This window comes from Somniosus microcephalus, chromosome 7 (genome assembly GCF_052327205.1).
Source record: "Somniosus microcephalus isolate GS21.2 chromosome 7, FLI_Smic_1.0, whole genome shotgun sequence".
In the NCBI taxonomy this organism is placed as follows: domain Eukaryota; kingdom Metazoa; phylum Chordata; class Chondrichthyes; order Squaliformes; family Somniosidae; genus Somniosus; species Somniosus microcephalus.
This window is the reverse complement of record NC_140993.1, coordinates 187,543,587-187,558,975: the sequence shown is the minus strand read 5'-3', so window position 1 is coordinate 187,558,975 and position 15,389 is coordinate 187,543,587.

Below are 15,389 nucleotides of genomic sequence, written 5' to 3'. Positions count from 1 at the left end.
ATCATTACATAAATTTAAAACAGAAATAGGCAGTTTCCTAGAAGTAAAGGGAATTAAGGGTTACGGGGAGCGGGCAGGAATTTGGACATGAGTCTAGGTTCGGATCGGTCATGGCCCTGTGGGTAGCGGAGCGGGCCCAGGGGCCGTGTAGCCTGGTCCTGCTCCTGTTTCGTGTGTCTAATTCTGTTAGACTCAGGAGATGGTTCTGTGATAGTGGATTGGCGGTTAGGATCAGATCAGCCATGATCTTATTGAATGGCGGAGCAGGCTCGAGGGGCCGATTGACCTACTCCTGCTCCTATTTCTTATGTTCTTATGCCCTTTTACAAAGGGGGCAGATGCTAAAATTTAAAATTGCAATTGCCGCAAGAAGAAGAGTCAGCATTGCTGGCTGTGCCGCTGTCTCAGGCAGCAGCAGCACGTCAAGGAGAAGGAGCCGGACAACTGGAGCAGCCCCAAGGAGAGAGCCGGCAGTTTCTGTGACCATGCATTGGAGGCATTGGTGTTCGCAGTGGAAAGACGGAGGGCGGTGCTCTACCCGGCAAATGGCAGGAGGCCCTTGCTGCAAGTCTTCCGCATTATGTGGAGGGAGGTGACGCAGCACGTCTCGCGCAGCACTGCTGTCTCCAGGACCCACACACAGTGCAGGGAGAAATTTAACAACCTCACTCAGGTGGTCAGGGTGAGTCAATGCTTCAACAAATGCTGCATACCACAATCTGAACTACAGTCTGCACACACTGCTCAAAGCACCACACCCCAAGCACTCATATTTAAGAAAAGATATACTTACTCTTGAGGCAGTTCAGAGAAGGTTCACTCGGTTGATTCCGGAGATGAGGGGGCTGACTTATGAGGAAAGGTTGAGTAGGTTGGACCTCTACTCATTAGAATTCAGAAGAATGAGAGGTGATCTTATCGAAACATATAAGATTGTGAGGGGGCTTGATCGGGTGGATGCGGTGAGGATGTTTCCACTGATAGGTGAGACTAGAACTAGGGGGCATAATTTTAGAATAAGGGGCTGCCCTTTCAAAACGGAGATGAGGAGAAATTTCTTCACTCAGAGGGTAGTAAATCTATGGAATTTGCTACCTTAGAGAGCTGTGGAAGCTGCGACATTAAATAAATTTAAAACGGAGATAGACAGTTTCCTAGCTGATAAGAGAATTAGGGGTTACGGGGAGCGGGCAGGGAAGTGGACGTGAGTCTAGGTTCGGGCAGGGAAGTGGACGTGAGTCTAGGTTCGGATCAGCCATGATCCTATTGAATGGCGGAGCAGGCCCGGGGGACCATATGGCCTACTCCTGCTCCTACTTCTTATGTTCACCCACCAACAATCTCTACCTAGCAACACTCACACCCATGTCTCACACCTTGCACATAATGACAGCTATTCAACTATGGAAGACACATCACCTGTGGTGTATGTAACTTGTTCCACCTTAAGAGAACTTAAACCTGTTCCACCTTAAGAGATGTACTACTTTCTCTGGCTGCTGTATACGGTAATACCGGTGGTGACCACACCGGTATATAAGTGCTGTGTAGTAAGTTGCTGGGTAGTACAGCCCTAACCTCCGAATAGTAAAGACCTATTGAAAAGTTATTCTTGTAGTCTGTGTCAGTAATTGACCTTAAATATAACTGGAACGCACAGACTTAACATCACCCAAACACATTGCTGCATACACACTCACACACTTTCCTTTCTCTTGCAGGCCAAGGTGGCTCACAACAGGAGGGAGCAGGAGCACACAGGTGGGAGATAAGCTGACATCCAACCATTGTCTGAGCTTGAGACTCGAGTGTAGCAGTTTATTGAGCGCCAGGTGGTGGGTGCTGTGGCCACCAGCGACGTTGACACCCCTTGGTGACAACAAAGGTATGTTCATCCCTACTCCTTCTTCTCACATCCCACTTCCCCCTCAACCCAGAAGCCTTTCGCAATTTCCAGCTAATCATGCTGTACACATGCATTTCTCCCTTCCTGCCCCCGCCCCTCACCTTAACTTGAATCTTGTGCCTTTATGCTTTCAGATGATGAGCAAGCACCTGAGCAGCCTATCCCTGAGGATGCCATTGAGAGCGAGGCGGGAGAAGAGGATGAGGAGGAGGAAGACACTGCGTCACTGCGTGTCTCAACCGCAGGCACCAGCTCAGATACTGGCACTACGCATTCTTTAGAGGCTAGTATAGTAGCGGGATCTGCACAGGGTGATGCACTGGGAACGAGTGGGCTACAGCAGGGCCAGGGGGAAAGGGTAGCTCGGGAGCCAGGACCCTGGAGGGCGAGTTCGCGCGCGAGTTCTGCTGCACAGTACACAGATGAGGACCTCGATGGGGAGGCCTTTAGAAGAAGGGTGATGGGCACACGCACGGAGATGATAGGTGCAATGACAAGGGTGCCCGAGAGCCTCTCAGTAATTTTAAGGAGCGTGGAGGAATCCACCTCCAACATTGCACAAGGCTCTGCGCACAACATGGAGATTTGTAGTCTGCAAGGGATGGTAGACTCCCAGAGAGATCGTGCCGACCCAAACCTGATGTCGCGTGTGATGGGCAATCTGGCAGCTTCCATTGCAGCACAGGTGGAAGTGATGTATCATCTTAGTGCTGTAATGCAGTCTATGCTTGGTGGAATCCAATTTCAAACTGCTCTCATGCAGTCACAGCTTGATGCCACACAAGCTCTGACTGCTGCCATTGAGGCTGGGTCGACCACCGTCGACCAGGGTTTTCACGGTGTAGCAGCAGGCCAGTAATCTGTGATCCAACAGATTGCTAGGGATGCTGAGGGGCTGCCCCGGGAGAGTGGCAGTGGGTCAGTGGAGCAGGAACCTGCTGTCCTCTCTCAGGATGACAGCATTCCTTCTCCCACCACTGCCACTCCGCCATTGCCCTTGTCACTGCCTGTCATCCAGCCAGCCCAGACTGCTGCCACCCCTGCTGAGGTGGTGCAGTCTACTGCCAGGCCTTCCAGGCCCAGAGGGTGTTTGAGGGTGTCCGACAAGGCCATCTGAAGTCTCCCTCACGGATAGTCAGCAGTCTTCCACCATCTGTGCTGCAGCCACAAGGCCAACACTTTATAGGAGCACTAGAGTAGGCAAAGGCACAGTAACGACAGGCACCAAGGGATTGCACAAGGGTGAATAAGTAATATTGTTGTTGTAAATATGTGTTAATTGATTATTGATAAATTTATTAATTCAGTTTGGATTATTTGTGGTGTCTCTCATTTCAGCTTTGCACTGTGATATGGCCTGTGACAGGGATGGAATGATAAGGATGTGGCGAGCAACAGGAATCTGGGGTTTAATTTATTGGAACCGCAATCTGATGAGGTGGTCACAGACTGCCCTTGCAGAAGGCTGATTGAGTGGTTGCCTCCTCCCTCGCTCCTGTTCCTCCTCATCGCCTTCGTCTTTCTCCTCGTCCTCCTCCTCCTCTCCCTCTTCCTCCTCCTGAGGCGGCCCCGCAATCCCTGGTGGCAAGGGCTGGACCCTCATGGTGGCCAAGTTGTGGAACATGCAGCAGACAAGATGAAATGGGACACTCGCTCAGTCGAGTACTGGAGGGCTCCTCCCGAGCGGTCAAGGGAGCGGAACCGTTGCTTGAGCACCCCGATGGTCTGCTCGATGATGTTCCTGGTGGCAGCATGGCTCTCATTATATGAGTGCTGAGCAGGAGTGTTGGAGTTGTGTAGGGGAGTCATGAGCCAGGTGGAGAGCCAGTCTCTGACCAGCCAGCCACGAGTTTGACATGGTGGCTGGAAGAGTGCTGGCACACCAGTCTGGCACTGGATGAAGGCATCATAGCTGCTGCCAGGATAGCGGGCATTCACATTGAGGATTATCTGTCTTTGGTCACACACCAACTGCACATTGAGTGAGTGGTAGCCTTTGCGGTTATGAAAGATCTCAGGATTATTATGCAGTGCCCGCAAAGCCATGTGGTTGCAGTCAATGGTGCCCTGCACCATGGGGAAGCCCACTATCCTGGCAAAGCTACATGCACACTCGTCCTGCTTCTCTCTGGTGATGGGGATGCCAATATAGTCCCTTCTCCAACTGTAGAGAGCCTCTGTGACCCCCCAGATGTGGCGAACTGCAAGATGTTACCTATATCTCCCATTGCAGACTGGAAGGATTGGCTGACGAAGAAGTTGAGGGCGACAGTGACCTTGACTGCCACTGAGAGAGCCGTGGTCACCCTGATCTGAGGCTGGAGGCCTGGTTGCAGGATGTGGCAAAGTTCTGTGACCACCTCCTTGCTGAAGCGAAACCTTCTAATACACTGATCCTCATTTAATTGGAGGTAAAGCCTCCTACTGAGAGCCCTCATGGCCCTTCTCCTCCCTCTGGCCACATGTTCCAATCTTTCTTTATGCCTCCGCTCCCTCCACCGTAGATCCTGGAGGGTGAGGTTGATTGCAAGTACAGTGCCCATTAATGTAACCAAGTGTAGCAGTTTATATAGAAACATAGAAACATAGAAGATAGGAGCAGGAGTAGCCCATTCGGCCCCTCGAGCCTGCTCCGCCATTCAATGAGATCATGGCTGATCATCCAAATTCAGTACCCTGTCCCTGCCTTCTCCCCGTATCCCTTGATCCCTTTAGCCTTAAGAAATAGATCCAACTCCTTCTTGAATATATTTAATGAACTGGCCTCCACCGCCCTCTGTGGCAGAGAATTCCACAGGTTCACCACTCTCTGGGTGAAGAAATTCCTCCTCATCTCAGTGCTAAATGGCTTACCCCTTATCCTTAGACTATGACCCCTGGTTCTGGACTCCCCGGCCATTGGGAACATCCTTCCTGCATCTAGTCTGTCCAGGCCTGACAGAATTTTATATGTTTCGATGAGATCCCCTCTCAATCTTCTAAATTCCAGTGAGTATATACCCAATCGACACAATCTCTCCTCATACGTCATTCCTGCCATCCCAGGTATCAGCCTGGTGAATCTTCACTGCACTCCTTCCATGGCAAGAACATCCTTCCTCAGATAAGGCGACCAAAACTGCACACAATACTCAAGGTGCGGTCTCACCAAGGCCCTGTAGAACTGCAGCAAGACATCCTTGTTCCTGTACTCGAACCCTCTTGCTACGAAGGCCAACATACCATTTGCCTTCTTAACCGCCTGCTGCACCTGCATGCTTACCTTCAGTGACTGGTGCACAAGAACACCCAGGTCTCTTTGCACTTCCCCTTCTCCCAATCTATTTCCATTCAAATAATAATAATCTGCCTTCCTGTTTTTGCCACCAAAGTGGATAACCTCACATTTATCCACATTATAGTGCATTTGCCATGTTTCTGCCCAATCACCCAACCTGTCCAAATCATACTGGAGTTTCACGACATCCTCCTCACAGCATACCCTCCCACCCAGCTTTGTGTCATCTGCAAATTTGGAGATACTACATCCATTTCCCTCGTCCAGATCATTAATATATATTGTTAACAGCTGGGGTCCTAGGACCGATCCTTGCGGTACCACACTAGTCACTGCCTGCCACTCGGAAAATGACCCGTTTATTCCAACTCTTTGCTTTCTATCTGCCAACCAGTTCTCTATCCAAGTCAATACCTTGCCTCCAATCCCATGTGCCTTAATTTTGCACGCTAATCTCGCCATTGTGTCTGTGTTCCATTGCTGACTGACATCACATGAGCTTCGCCAGTGCTCTGAGGTAGCGCCTCGCTCCTCGGCCTTTGCGCTTTAAGAAAGGTGTGTAGCGCCTGATTTAGTGCTCCAATCAACTCCATGGGCGATAAAAGCCAAGTTTGCAGTTGGAGGCGATAATTAGCTAAACTTTGCGCACGGCCAATAATCGCGCCCCAAACGGGGCGGTACTGAATTTTTCCCCCTATGAGTTTATGATCTGGAGGTCCTGCGTAGGCCACTCAATGGTTTTATAATGGAAAAAACTGCGCATGTGCGATAACTTGAATGTGCCACACAGCCCTTAAAGGGGATGCGCAGTTGAAAGAAAAATTAGCAGGAACACTGCCTACAACCCCCCGAGATCTCTGCGCTTCTCAAATCCTGAACTCATGAGCATCCGCAATTTTAATCGCTCTACCATTGGCGGCCGTGTCTTCAGCTGTCAAGTCCCAAAGCTCTGGGATTCTCTTCGTAAACCTCTCCATCTCGCTACCTCTCTTTCCTCCTTTAAGACGCTCCTTAAAACGTACCCCTTTGCCCTAATATCACCTTTTGTGGATCGGTGTCAAAGTTTGTTTGATAACGCTCCTGTGAAGTGCCTTGGGATGTTTTAATACATTAAAGGTGCTATATAAATCCAAGTTGTTGTTGTTGTATTGACTACAAGTGCATCCAATCAAATCCCTCCTATAACTAATTAATCTCATGGCATATTTATATACAAGTAACATGCAATGTCAATCAACTTATTACAAATACCGTTAGGAGTTCTGCAGGATGTGGGTCTGCTTCTTATATCTTTTCTCATTGAAGTTCCTGCTTTGAGACTTCACAGTGACAAGATCAAAGGAGGCATGAGGCTTTGACAGAGCCTTTGATTGAGGTTTGAGTTACCAAGGTTTTAAGATGAATTTCATCACATCGTCCTAACTTTGTAATGTCAGCAGTTGGAAAAAAGTCATTGTCAGTTGGTGATTCTTTCATTTGTTTAATATTGTTATTTTCTGGAGCTGTGCCTATGGGCTAATTTTCTGCATTGGATCTTCTGACCATTAAAATTGAAATGAATGATCAGGTGATCGTGGCAGGGCTGTCCAAATTTCCAATTGGACTAATCTGGTATAAACAAGACCAAAGGGAAGTCAACAAATACAAAACAAATGCAGAATCCGATGTCAGATAGTCAGACATCTTTTGAAACTGGAGACTCCCGTGGCTGGCTCCATAGGGTCTGGAAACCCCAGATTGTGAAGCTATGATTTGATGGATCAAGACATCGATTGACTTTGGCCTAGAAATTCAGTTGCCTTAGCGCCGCTTTTGAGGCGCTAGAGGGACTAGCGCCAGAGTTATGGCCAGTTTAAAAATTCCCTGGGGTCCTAAATCGGCGTTGCGCCGGCAGCCGTTTGGGCGCGGCGCTACTGAATTTTTGGCGCGCGCAGGGGGACTTAGCGCCAGCACTAACTTCCGGCGCTAAAGCCCTGGCTGCGCCAAAACTCAATTTCTAGGCCCTAAAGTATTAAATGAAAAATCAGTGCTTCTGAAACTTGTTGCTTCCTTCAGAATTTTTAGAAAGATTGGCTGGAATTTTCCAAAGGTTCAGTGGCTGGGATCAGTGGTGGGTCGCGTGGGAAGAGGATTTTTTGGACAGAGGGTCAGGACCCCGCTGTCAACCCATCGCCATGTGCCTTTCCCAACGTTGGGTCTGTCAGCGCTGAGCAGACCCGACACGCAGCGGTGGGTGACCCAATTAAGCTGATTATTGCCTTGTTGACAGATCATTAATAATATATTTAACCTTACCTTTTCTCTTTAACTGCTCGCCCATGGGGACAACGTTGCTTGGGGATCACGTCTGTTAAGCTGAGGCGCAAGTTGAATGGCCATTGAATGAGCTGATTACTTGACAGCTTGGAATGTGCCATAAAAGCTCCCACCTCACAGCTGTCACTTTCCAAGCTCGGAAGTTGTTGCTTACTGCATTTGGAAGACAGATTGAGCTTTATGCAGGTTGCAAGTGTTTGGAGCAAATACTCTATCCAATGTCATCTTATTGGAACAACCTTTCTCACCATTGATGTATTGCTTCTGTCATCTCAACTTCACCTGCCATCTATTCCATCAGCATCTGTACCATTTATACTGTTTCACCTTGGTTCTCACGATCAGCCCCAACATCAGCAGCACCAGGGAGACCAGCAGCACCAACAACCACACCAAACTTCTCCGCAATCACCTGATGCTGCACAGGACACAGGGCATCAGCACCCGAGCTCATTGCTACTCAGGAGGCCAGCGATGGGCTCACCATGGCCAGATTTACTTCACTTGATGCTGTACACCCTGGCTGCCACTTAATGCTCCAGGTTGGCACCACCCCACACCAAGTTTGCGGCCAGGGCGTGAGCAGGGCGCTGCGCATGGCGATGGCATTATCACCAGCGGCGCAGCATTGCAGGGCACTGCCGGAGACTGTCGCCGCTAACCTCCCACTGATTTTCGTGGGACGCATTAGCGGCACTGCAACCGGGCGCTAGGTGCTTTGCACCCCGTTAGTGCCCCTGGGGATTCTAATGGGAGGTGCAAAGCAACACAATTTTTCCCCATGGTTTTTCCAAAGGGTTAGGCTCAGATATCTGATTGCTAGAACATCATCAAATCAGCTAGATTTGATAAGTAGACACATTTTTGGTTAGTGGGATCAAGCTTAGCTGTAAACTCACTCCCTATATCTGCAGGAAACTTGGTACATCGCGAAAACTCTGACTTCTTACAGGAGCATGGTGGCTTTGATCAGGCTGGATCAGTGAACTCAGTATCATCCATCATGTACTTATTAGTATCCCTTGAAGATAAATGATTCCAACAAGGAGGAAGGGGGTTGGGGAGATTGTAATGATATTCTGCTACTTTCTAATGACATCTCTTCTGGTTGTTTTGATGGGGAAAAACTGGAATCTGTCAAGATCTAAGAATAGAAGGTAGTGTTGGCGATATATTTGTATGAATGTTTAAATGCATCAAATGTTCCTAGGGACTTTGCGACATAGATGATGGGGAGGAATAAGGGATGATTAGTTAACAATTTTTAGTGGTGATTCATGGGCAAGCATAGTGTCCTGGAGATAATTTAATTGCCTTTGGGAGTCAGAAAGAAAGACTTGTATTTATATAACACCTCAGGACATCCCAAAGTGCCTTACAACCAATTAAGTACTTTTGAAGTGTAGTCACTGTTGTAATGTAGGAAATGTGGCCGCCAATTTAAACACACCAAGGTCCACCAACAGCAATATGATAATAACTAGATAATCTGCTCTGTTTTAATGATGTTGATTGAAGAATAAATATTGGCCAGGACACCAAAGAGAACTCCCATATTCATCTTCAAAATAGTGCTATGGCATCTTTTGCGTCTACCTGAGAGGGCAGATGGGGCCTCGATTTACCGTCTAGTCTGAAAGATGGCACCTTCGATGGTGCAGCACTCCCTCAGTACTCCGTTGGAATGTCAGCGTAGATTTTGTGCTCAAGTCTCTGAAGTGGGGCTTCAACCCATAACCTGCTGACTCAGAGGTGACAGTGCTACTGCTGAGCCACAGCTGACACATAGGGAGGAATTCCATCAAATTCAACACTGATAATCTTTGAGTGGTTTCTAGCAACTGGGATGGATGCTGCACGAGGTTACAGCATCTGAGGGACAATCCTTTCTTTCTCGCCCTTGTTTTCATATTTTCATATGTCTATAAATTCTTCAATTCACTATCTTAATGCAGTCATTAACCAAATATCCTATTGCCTAGAATTTCCTTTTGCTGTAGCAGTTGAGCCAGAAAGTAGCTGTTGGTGGGTTTTTGACATACTCAAATGATAGTGCATTGTTTCACCCAATTTACCTAACTCAGTTCATTATCATAACTTCAGTGGCAGATTTAGATGGTCTAGGGAGCACACTGATGATGGGAATTGAAAATTCGGAGTGAGTAAAATTTTAACTGATGAAAACAATTAAAGGGGAGTGGCACAATAGGGAACAATCATTCCAAAAGTCTTTGGAAAGATTTAAAGAATTATGTCAACTTTCCCTGCGACAAAAATAGCCAGAATGAGCAGGTAGTTGGATTCGCAGCTGTGGCTGGCTTCCCACAGATACAGGATGTCATCGATTGCACACACGTCTCAGTGTGAGGACAACCCGATCAACCAGGTGTATTCATCAACTCCAAGGGATTTCATTCCATCAATGTGCAACTAGTGTGCAACTACAAGAAAAGGGTTGATGCAGATGTACGGCAGGCTCCCCGGGAGCTGCCATGATACTTTCATTTGGTGGCAGTCCAACATCCCCGACTTCGTCATACCTGGAAGCAGACTGAAGTGATGGCTCTTAGGAGATAAAGGATACTCCCTTCAAACATGGCTCATGACACCTGTTAGGAACCCCACCCATGAAGTCCAAGAGTGGTACAACAGCCACATGATCACCAGATGTGTCATCGAGCAAGCAATCGGCATGCTGTAGATGCGCTTCTGGTACCTAGATAGGTCTGGAGGAGCCCTTCGGTACTTGCCAGTGAGGGTATCCAGAATAATCATGGTGTGCTGCCTCCTGCACAGCAGCGAGGATTAGAGGTGGAGGATGAAGAAGACGCTCATCACTCATCATCTGATGATGAAACCAATGAAGAAGAGGAGGAAGATGAAGATGGGGAACCCAGCACCAGACCAAGTGCTCACATTGCTGCTCAGGATGCCAGGAATAGCGCAAAGGTTCAGTTAGCCATGCATACTGGACCAAAATAACTATCACATCCTGCGGACTCTCTGCCCTTCACACCCCTCTCCCCTTCCCCCCGCCCCCCCACCACCACCAGTCACACAAAGCAGTCCTCTAACCAACCACCCACACATTGCACGTCCTCCAATTGGTCCTGACCATTCATGTCTTCACATTCATTACCAAGCAAATGAAAAGGCGAGTTGCCACTCAGCACGCTAGAATGGGCAGCATGGGGAAGTGGTGCAAATAAATACATTTTATGTGCCGTGATAACAAAAGGAAACTTAACAACATAACATTTTCTCAAACAACCACGTGCATACTCTTGGTGAATTACAATTGTTTTCTCTTGGTTTGCTTACTGCTGCTACATACTGCAACCACTGTGGCTTCAGCAGAGATAGAGGCAGGCTGCTCAGATCCCTGCTCTGGCTGTTGAAATGCTCTTCATTATGACCTCTGGTTCTTGGCACCCGTGAGAACCCCGCCAAAGACTGCTCCACCTTCACATGTTCAGGGGCAGACTCAGCTATTGGGAAAGGATGCCGTGGTCATTGCCTGAATAGACTCATTTGATACCCATACTTAAAGTTCCACAGATGGGGTCACTCTCTCCATGGCAGACATTCTTGCCATGACCTGCGGTACCAATCCACTATGCAATCATCCTCAGGAAAGTCAGCAGACTGCTGTGACTGATGCTCTATGCATGACGGCCCTGATGGAGAGAAGAAAGGGACATGAATTAGCACTAGCAATGTAGCAATGTTGCCACTCAGCATAATCAGGCATATCATATTTCACTTGTTGCTGAAATAATGTTAACATGACTCAGTCTTGTATGAGATGTGTGTCAGATATTTTAATTCTGTCAGCAGGCATCTGTGTATTCCTAGTCTCTCCTTCTCCGATGGTCAGAGATGCAAGCTGCCACTGATCTCCATTGCCTCCTCCGATGCATCTGCCAGCTGCACAATTTGTGGCAGCCCACCTCCAGTCCTCTCCCTTAGATTTTGCGCTCTCTTCTCCTGCAAGAACAGACCTATGAGTGTCTGTAAGGGCATGTGTTCACCCAATGGATGCAGTGCATTGGGCAAGGGTGACTATCAGGCAGATGAATCACATTGCATAAGGGTTGGGGTGAGTAGCAGTGGTGGATGGATAAATGGGGAGGTAAGGGTGAGCATAGAAAGTAAGCAATGGCTGCTCTTGAAAGTTAAGTGTGTGTGTGTGGAGTGATGTGAGTAGGCTTGACAAGACAGAGTGAGAGTGGAGTGTTGTACACCACAGGATGTAGGTGAATGTGCAACTGTACTCACCTTTTCTACCCTGGTTAGGTCATTAAAGTGCTTCTTCGACTATATCCAGGAACGGGCCCCAAAATTCCTGCTGCTGACCTCCGCAGCACCTCCAACCATGCATTCTTGGTGACAGCAGTTGTTTTCTTCCTCCCGTTGCTGGGTAAGATTATTTCCTTCTTGCCCCTCACTGTACCCAGAAGCTTCACTAAATCGCGCCACAGCCCTTGCCCATCTTGAATCCATCATAAAACTTCTCTCTCTGTTTGTTCAAACTCCTAACTCCTCCAAATTCCATCTTTGAATTGGCGGGTTATAAGCGGGGTAATGACCTAAAAATGTTGCCTCAGCTAAACATGTAACTATGTATTACGTATTACTTAGGCACAGGCCAATGTTGTATTATAGTATAAGAATAGAATCTGCTTCTCCCCAAGGGCAGAGCATTCTCGGGATGGTCAGAACCACGCAGCTGCTTGGATGGCCTGGAGGGCTGGAGCTGTTCACTCCATGCCATGGAAACATGGACTGTGTGGTTCTCTTGAGGGTTGGAGCACTATCAAGATCATTTGGAAGCCCATAGACATGCAGGCAGCCTAGAGATGAAGTGATCACTCTGGGCCTAGGAAGCAGGTTGTATTATTTGCATGTCAGTTTGTCATTTAATATAACAGTGTAGAACAGTTATATAAAATCTAATACTGTTAATAGTCAATGTCAATTAGTCAAGCTTGTTATTATAAAAAACACTCATGAGCTGAGTTATTTTTGCCGGACTAACAACCCTTTGCTGCAACGGTAACCACGGAGGAAATCCGCTAACAGTCATTCAATGCACCATATTCATTATTGTTGCCCATATGTAAGATTATACATTCATTACAAATGGTATTCTTCTAGTACTTATATGCATTGATTTACACTCATCTGGTGCCTCCATTATATTATGGCCAATTATTTCAGAATTTACACAATTCTGCAGCATTTGCTAACTTGAGTATGTAGTTTACTATTCCTTTGTCAAGGTCATTAATAAAATAATATGACTTACAGCTGCCCAAGGACTGATGCCTGTGGGACTCCACTTGCATACATGCCAAAATTTGTACAACTAAAATCTGGATAAAACGACTGGGGAAAATTGGTTCAAAGGATTCTCCTGCAGTGGTTGTCAGGCATGCAAAGGGACAAATCCCTCCAGAAACATTTACCATTTAAATAATGCAGCTTCTCTTGAATATGTTACTAAACAAAGCGTCAAAATGTTTACTTAATCCTACTGAACTACTGTCGAAATAATGTTATCTTTCATTCTGCTTATTTGAATACCACTAGAGTATCTGCTATCTGTCAGAGACAGCAACACATCACATCACTAAGAGAAGGATGAATTGAAATTAATGAGACAAATGATACAGTTGTCATTAACTTTTCCTATGTTTCTTGTACAGTTCGTAAGATCATCGTGGGGTGGGACTTTGGGATAGGAGCTCTTGTATACAGCTGGTCAACATAACTGATTTATCCCCAAAGAATATGCATCACTGGGTAATAGATTCTGTTCACTTGAACGATGAGAAAAATGCTTTTTTCAAGCAACAGACTTACAACACCAGGGTGCTCGGCTACAGTCGGGCATTGGGGCACAAGGGGTAATTTTATGAAATCACGCTCCCAGGGCAGAGTCTCATCCATCCATTTGCTTTAATGTACAGAAAACCATGGGGGAGTTCACACCCAAACCCTTTATATATGCTCTCGGTTGGCAAGGCTCCCTCACAGGAAAGCAATTTCATAAAATGACCCCTACTGTGCTAAAAAAATGTTGTTAATTTTGTACTGACCATCACTGCCCAACTTGAGTAATTGCCTGTTACAACAAACCTCTCAACCAACCAACCAGCTTTGTATGCCATTTATGATGATTCACATTCTCTGTATTATTTCATTGTTTTTTTATGTCTTCCTATTTTGTCTATTCCTTTTGCATAATTTCATTCATCACCTATACTATATCCACATACTTCAGTGTGCAACCTATCTAAACAGCAGTAATGACTTTTGTTTATATTAGTTTTGAAATAGACTTCACAATACTGCAAGGATTACACAAGACAAGGAGCTGAAATTAGGCCTACCACAGATATTCATTTAGAGATTATCATGGAAGGAAGGAAAGGGACAGTAGGCTCGAACATGCTAAGCTTTGCCAGCTTTGCAGTCGTAAGTGCTCACCAAGTAATTCGCCTGACCTCAATGGTTTTATTCTCAGGCACTTATACCTTAGAAGAATTCTCAGCCGCCTCTCAGTGGCTGCACCTTCGTAATATTGTAAGCCTGGCCACAGCTGGCTCTGGAACTAGGGAATTGAGAATGTTTTATTTCCTGCTTTCAAAATCTTCTGGGTGGTCAATGTAAGTTCAGTATCAGATTTGCAAATGAAGCAATGCCCATCAAAAGAGCTTTAAGAGCCAAAATGTAAAAGTAAAGAAAACAAAATAATTAACTGATGAAGAAACCTTTGCGACTCCAATTTTGACAAAAGAGGCACACCGGAGATGTGACTTTTGTTAATAATTGCAAAACTTACCTAAGAGGAGTGGTGTTAAAGTTTATTGTTCAATGTTTCAAAACCAAACCAGTATACCATATAGGTTCCACATGTAGCATGATTATGAGCTGAGCATGGTACATCTGGCCATTAGCCCAGAGAATTCTAATTTTAACTTCTTGGCATTGTTCATTTTTCCCCATGGAGTGCTTACTTTCAGGCAGTACATCATGAATTGACGTGGTCATTAGAAACCATCAAGGAATGTATTTGGCCAATTTCATGTGGCGGTCAATAGCCTTGGGGGAGTCTAATGAAAGGAAGAGAAGCTAAGAATGCACTTTCAAAAATTAATGGACCACTGGTACATTATTGTGTTTTGGACAAAATCTCAATATACATGCATGTATGATTTAAGACCAAATACAAAAGCACAGCATAGCAGATAATTACATCAAATATTCCCAGATTTCCTGAACATTTTACGTGGAAAATTGGATTTACAAGACTTAACATTTGCCTCTAATGGGATAGCGCTCAATATCAGCCCAGCTTGCAGAACTGCCAGAAGAATCAATGGCCAAACAAAATCTGTCACTGCAAATTAGAGCGGTTTTATAAATGCATGATAAATGCTCCTTCTTTGCTGCAGCTCCTGGGAGTGTCAATCCAAAAAACAGTTTGAAAACAGTATACAGGATGTGCTGCACGATTTTAAAAGCCTTCTTTGTGACTATGATACACATAATTTATCTGCTACTTGGCTTTTTCATTTCAATAAAATTGAAATGCTTAGTTCACATGGATGATTTTTGTAGTCAACTTTAGGAAGATAAGTCAAAAATGCAGCCTGGTCTATTTCTTCACTCTGAACATACGGTCAAATAAGGCTCAAACCTCAGTTCCAAACACGGTCATGGCCACTTTATCATTTCTGCCCATGTAGAAAATTAACTAGGTGGAAATTGCACACGACTGTTATTTATTACACATCCACCCACTTAGGTTGTATGAACCGCAGCAGATGGCTATTTAGAAAAGTCCTATAACCATTGAAAAATGAGTAATAAAAGATTTTGGGC